Below are 6,809 nucleotides of genomic sequence, written 5' to 3'. Positions count from 1 at the left end.
CTAACCCCCGCCTCCTCCTGGCTGCCACATTCCACAGCCTCCTCCTGTGTGCCACATTCCACAGCCTCCTCCTGGCTGAGGTCTTTCTGTGGATGAAAAAGGGACATAGTTTTAGTTTTTTCTTCATCAATCACACACAATTTTCATCTCACGACTGTTGCAAATTGAATGTTAACAAATATAACAGACTATCATTCTGAGCCCAGCATTTTTCATTCTTGTCCCAATTTTTTGTGCCCACTGCTGTCTATTGATATGTAAAACACTTTATGAAATCAGCATTTAGTGATCAATAATAACATCTAGTAAACATTATTTATTTATTGACCCGAGATCTGTAGAACAATGCTATACCTGACTCCAGCTGGGCTCCTCCACTTCTTCAAGGCTGGAAGTCCCAGGTTGGACATCGGAAGCCTCAGCTGGGGTGGAAGATAGGGTGGAAGGAAGAGTGGAAGGAAGGGTCGAGGGGGATTCCCTGACTTCAGTCTGGTCTGACAGAAATAACAGGCTCTCATAGTACCACAGCCTGGGGACATAAATGTCATCTGCTGCAGCTCCTGATCTCCGGGAATCCGTGACCTTCTTGCGCTCCCTAAGATAAGTGCTCCTCAGGCCACCAATTTTGGCTTTTAAATAGGGGATGGTTGCCGTGAGGACCAGCGGCTTCACCAACTCCAGCAGTTTCCCCAGCGCTGCCTGCCTCTTTTGTTTATTATTGTATTGGGGGTGTTTCACCTGCCACAGACAGGGCAGCTCCCTGTATTTGTCTATGAACAGGGGGAGGAAATTGTGGTCATTGAAGCCATCCGTTTTATCTGCAAGACACAAGACAAACCATAATGTCAGGCTAAAGTCTCCTAATCTTGTCACAATATAGGCCTCAATCTAGAAGCAGTATAGGCCCACGTTTAAATCTTACCTTCATTATCACGATCGGCGCCTCTGATACTCCTTTCTCCGCTCACAGATCGTATGTACTACGCACGCGTGTTACGGTTTATATACACTGTGCATGCGTGAAACTCCGCCTGCCCCTTCTCGTTCGGCGCTGTGGGGGAAGAGCACATGAAGAGACACAGCAGGTGTGTGCTAATTACAGTAACAAGGAGGAGGAGGAGGAAAGCCCGGAGCCAGAAACATCCAGATCCCGGAAGAGAAGATTTAAGGCCTCAAATATGTCCTTTGGGGAGATGTTGGAGATGGTCGACATCCTGAAGAGGGCCGACTATGATGGGAAGTATGGACCTTACCCCAACGTCAGAAAGGCCAAGATAATGGCGAAAGTGGTCAAAAGTCTACACCGGAATTTTGGGGTATGACAATCCAAGGATCAGCTCAGGAAGCGGTGGTCGGACCTCAAATTAAGGGAGCACGAGCAGTACAGAAGGATCAGGAGAGTGCTGCAAAAAAGTAAGTAGTTGTCCTGTGTTCCTATTTTTTATGTTTATTACGTTCGTGCTGCTCCATGTGCTTTTCTTTACTGTTGTACAGTTTAAAATGGGAACTTTCATGTTCATGGGCACATTGTTCGTTCGGCCTAGAAAACACCACTGTTTTGGCCATATGCATTTGAATACATTTTTGCTAGCCTACTTCTCTTAAAATAATTTTGTTGTGTAGATGGGTAACTAGAATGAAATGCAAACTAGATTCTGTGTAAGGAGAGGACACTCAGCAGCTGTTTACACATCTGGACGCTGGAGCTCTAGTGTGGGACACAAGAACACCCTTTTTATTAGGGGGCCCACACAGGTGCTCCAGTGTATACTATAGGGGTGTCTCCATCTGGGAAGCTTGTACAAAACAGGTAAGTATTCAAGCTTGACAAAGGACAAAAATATTTCTTCATCTTGGAACTCTGCCAAAATAGACAATTGTACCCCACTTCCAAGCAATGTTTCATATTCCTATTTCTGCCATGAAATATCTGTGTGCTAAGTATACAATTTTTTTTTTTACATAGGGGAGAAAAGACTCGGAGAACACCACTCATCCGAGGAGACCACAGACCCCCCACCTCAGGAAGAAGGTGAAATCCCCCAAAGCCAACAGGAGGAGGAAGGAGACGTAATCGAAATAGTCACCACAACAGATGAGTGTCTGCGACCACAGGCTCAGGTAAGAGATGGATGCCGGCATATTTATAATACATGGTGTGTTTTTGTTTCTATATTTTTAGGTGATCGTGATGTTGTGGATCCAGGTCATTTCACCAGTGAAAGTGCACAGTTTCTGATCGGGGAGATTATGAGGTGTAATAGGGACTTGGAAAACATCCTGAAAAACATCAATGATGTTCAAAACAAAATGAAGAACATCATTGATGTTTTAGGGAGAGTTTAAAACAACTCCAAATCCCTTCCCTCTTTTGTGCTTTTTGGAATCTAAAAATTTCTCACATTTTCTCGAAAAGCCAAATTTTGAAGATGCACACAGTGTGTCAACATGTGCTATCTGCCATCACGGGAGATCAATGGATGCGTTTTGGGGGTGCAACCCCTTCCTCATTAATAAAGTAGCTGAGAGGAAGGGGTTGCACCCACAAAACACGTCCCTTGATCCCCCGTGATGGCAGCTAGCACATGTTGACATTCTGCAATTTGTGTGCATCTTCAAACTTTGGCTTTTCCAGAGGTGACTTCACCCCATCTGAACGCAATATCAAACACAGTTTATAAATACTCATGTCTGATATTGCCTTCAATTTCTTTTTTTTACAAATTCCGTTCTTTATTGAAAATATTGTTCACATGTACAGGAAAATACATTTGTGGTACAGGTATCAGGGATACATCGTATTAATTGAATATCAAGTATACTGAGGCCTACCAATTTTTCTAAAACGTAATGTTGGATATACATTATATATGCTTATACACAAACAAGCACGTTTAAATCTTTTCAGAGAACTTATTTATTGCAGTCTACTAATAGTTTTGGTTCTTTGTCCTCTTTTTATTATTATTGGTCTGGTGGTGTGGTATTCAGTTCGTCACAGGTGGAAGCTTCGTTTAACCAGGTGTCCCATATCTTATTATACTTTGTGGGACATCCTCTATGGGCATAGATTTCTTTTTTATATGGCAAGACGTTATTAACTAATGCAACCCATTCCTGGATTTTGTGCGGTGTTGCTCTAAGCCATTTCCTTGCAATAAGCATTCTGGCAATAAACAGTGTTTCCTGTAGCAATATGTGATGGAATTTATCCGATTCAGGGTTCGGGAACACCCCCAATATACATTGTTTCGGGCATAGAGTTAATGGCGAGCCCATCTTGTCATGAATGAATTTAACTATTTGGGCCCAATAATCCTGTATCATTGGACATGTCCACAGGAGGTGAAAAAATGTCCCCTGGGGGCTTGCGCATCTAGGACAAAGTGGGCTATGTTCATCTCTAAATTTGGCCAGACGTATAGGGGTCAAATAAGGTCTGCGTAGAATAAATAATTGTGTGAGACGGTCTGAGGGTTTATGAGATACCTTTTTACAGGCGTCTAGGACCTCTTCCCACTCCTCCTCCTCCATCTCCCCCACGTCCCCGACCCAACGCTCTTTTAATTTATAAGCAATATTTACCGCCTTGGGGCGAAGTAAGCTTGAGTAGAATATAGAAATTAGCTTTTGGTGATCTGGACCATTTATCACAGCTAGAATATCCAATTGCTCTAGATTCGGTGGGGAATCTCGAAATTGGGTCTGGAGAGCGTGGCGAAGCTGGAGGTATCGGAAGTGCATAGAGTTGGGGAGACCATACTGGTCTTTCAGTTGTTGAAATGATTTGAGAATGTCTCCAATGTACATATCTGTTAGATAAACCACCCCATGATAAATCCACGGATCAATATCTGGTAACTGATAATTCGGTGAGACCTGGGTTGTTCCATAAGGGTGTCTGACTGTGTGTACGTGGGATTTGAAGTTTACGACCAACTATCTCCCATATCTTACAATAGTTGAATAGCAGGCCTTTGCCTTTGCGACCGTCCAAGTTACCTCTTTCTTTATTATCCCTGAGGATAAGCTGGAAGGGGTGGGAGTGTATACGTGCGGCTTGAGAGCTTACTAGTGTAATAAACCGTATCTTATCTTCTTTATCTATATGAAAAAAATGGGACAGCTGTGCTGCCAGGTAATATAAATTGTAGTCCGGCAGTGCTGTACCCCCTAAATCAGTGGGGTTTTTCAGCACCTGCCAGGATAACTTGTGCCGTGTTTTACCCCACACAAAGGTGTTTAATATAATTTCTATAACTTTAAAATATCTCAGGGGTATGTAAACAGGTGCATGCCAGAAGACATATAGGAATTTGGGCAACAAAATCATTTTTGTCAAATTTACTCGACCCATCACTCCCAGTGGAAGTCTAGACCACAGTTGTGTTTTAGTTTTCAGTATTTGGAACAGCGGCTCTAGGTTCAGTCTAATGTATTCATCTGGAGATCGTGTAATTTTTATACCTAAGTATTTGATTTCACTAACCCGTATTAAGGGGGATGAGGTCTGCACCTCTGATGGGGCTCCAAGATCCACAGGGAGTATCTGGGATTTCTCCCAGTTGATCTTTAAACCTGAGTAATTCCCAAATTGCTTAATAATTTCAAGGGCCTTTAGTAATGAGTGACCAGAGTCTTCTAAATATAAAAGCATATCGTCCGCATATAGGCTGATTTTCTCGGTCAGATGGCCTCGGCTTAAACCCTTAACCTCTGGATGTTCTCTTAGTGATGACGCTAGGGGTTCTACTGCTAGGGCATAAAGTAAAGGGGAGAGGGGGCAGCCCTGACGTGTGCCCCTGGCTAGTGGGAATGCCTGTGACGTTTTGCCGTTGACCAAGATCCTGGCACTCGGAGTCCGGTACAGAAGCTGAATCCAGCGGATATATTTGGGTCCAAAACCGAACCTGGCCAGACACTCCCAAAGATAGTCCCATTCGACAGAATCGAAAGCTTTAGCAGCGTCAAGGGACACCACCACTCTGGAGCCCGTCTGGTCGTGTCTGGCCTGTAAGTTCATATACAGTCTTCTTAAATTGTACGCTGTATTTTTTGCCGGCATGAACCCGGTTTGATCGGGGTGTATAAGACTCAGAATAACCTTATTCAAGCGCAGTGCCAGGACCTTGGCCAATATTTTTATGTCTATCTGTAATAGGGAAATGGGGCGATATGATTCTGGGAGTGTGGGGTCTTTACCTGGCTTAAGGATGAGTACAATAAATGCCTCGCTCATTGATTTGGGAAGGGAACCTGATTTAAATATGTAGGTAAATATCGCATGGAGCTTGGGGGTGAGAATCTCACTGTATGTGTCATAGAATTCCAGTGGGAGACCGTCAGACCCCGGAGCCTTGGAGGAGGCGAGATGTGACATGGCTTCAGCGACATCATCTTTGGTGATTGGCTCCTCCAGCATTTCTTTTTGGGAGTGTGTTAGATGTGTGAAGGTAACATTGGATAGAAAATCGGCTATTTCTTGTCTAGATTTGTTAGTTGTGGACGAGTATAGAGAGGCATAAAAGGAGCGAAAGATATCAGCCACTTTGTCGGGGTCCTGTATTAGAGCCCCCGTATTATCTTGTAGGGCAACAACTGTGGGTGGTTAATGTTCCATATGGGCCAAATAGGCCAGCAATCATCCCGCGCGCTCCCCACACTCGTACACTTTTTGTTTGATGTAAAATATCTTTCTTTCTGCTCTTTCAAAGTGAAGCCCATTCACTATACGCGTTTGTAGTTTTATCTGATTAGCTGTTTCAGTGGAGGGGTGTTCCGAGAAGGTTCTATCTGCCTCTGCCATAGCTATTTCTGCTTGGTGGATAATGTCGTTAGAAGTGCGTTTATATCTGGCTATTCTTTGTGCTAGGATCATGCGGGCATGGTTTTTAAACATATCCCAGACTATATCAAAAGGGGCTGTGTCAGTGTTTGTGCTGAAGAAAAACTCCCACTCCTCTCCTAGACCACCCAGATCCGGAACAACTTTGAGCCAGAACGGGTTAAGTTTCCATACATATGTAGAGGGGGAGAGGTCCACCTCAAGTCCTATCCAACAAGGGGCGTGGTCCGAGAGAATACGAGGAGATAGACCTGCCCCTTTGAGGTTCGGTGCCAGCGATTGGGATAGCAGGATCAAGTCAATTCTTGACATGGTGTTGTGTGTCACAGAGAAACATGTAAATGCGTTTACCGTGGGGTGGCAAGCTCTCCAGGCATCTATCAGACCCACTTCACCCATTAGCTTCCTGAATCGTGTGGGGGAGGGCGTACTGTCACTCAGGGTCGTCAGAGAGGTTCTGTCTAAATGATTATCCATTACATTATTAAAATCTCCCATCCACATAGTTGGAGTTGTGGGAAATTGTGACATAAACTCCAGTCCTTCATTTATAACACTGAATTGAAATGGGGGGGGGGTACATATATTGCCAGGAGAAGTATTTCTAAGCCGTTCAGTCGGTAGTGTAGAAATAGGAACTTGCCCTGGGGGTCAGATTTCAATGAAAGCATTGTGTTGTTTTGGCTACTAAAATCGCCACACCTCTAGAGTATGCTGTGTATGGGGCCTGGTAAACCCACCCCAGCCATGGTTTTTTAAGCGATAGCATTAATTGCCCAGTTAAGTGGGTTTCCACCAAGACCATAACCTGTGCTTGTTGTGCCTTAAGATATTTCAGAACTGCATTCCTCTTAGGTTTAGCTCTAAGACCGCGGACATTCCATGTTATACATTTTATGGACGACATATCATTATAGGTAATATATGTGTAAATCTCCCAGTCTGTAACAACTTGTCTCGATAT

This window comes from Aquarana catesbeiana, linkage group LG05, assembly GCF_042186555.1.
Source record: "Aquarana catesbeiana isolate 2022-GZ linkage group LG05, ASM4218655v1, whole genome shotgun sequence".
Lineage (NCBI taxonomy): Eukaryota > Metazoa > Chordata > Amphibia > Anura > Ranidae > Aquarana > Aquarana catesbeiana.
The sequence above is the reverse complement of the archived record's forward strand: the minus strand, read 5'-3'. Positions refer to the sequence as shown.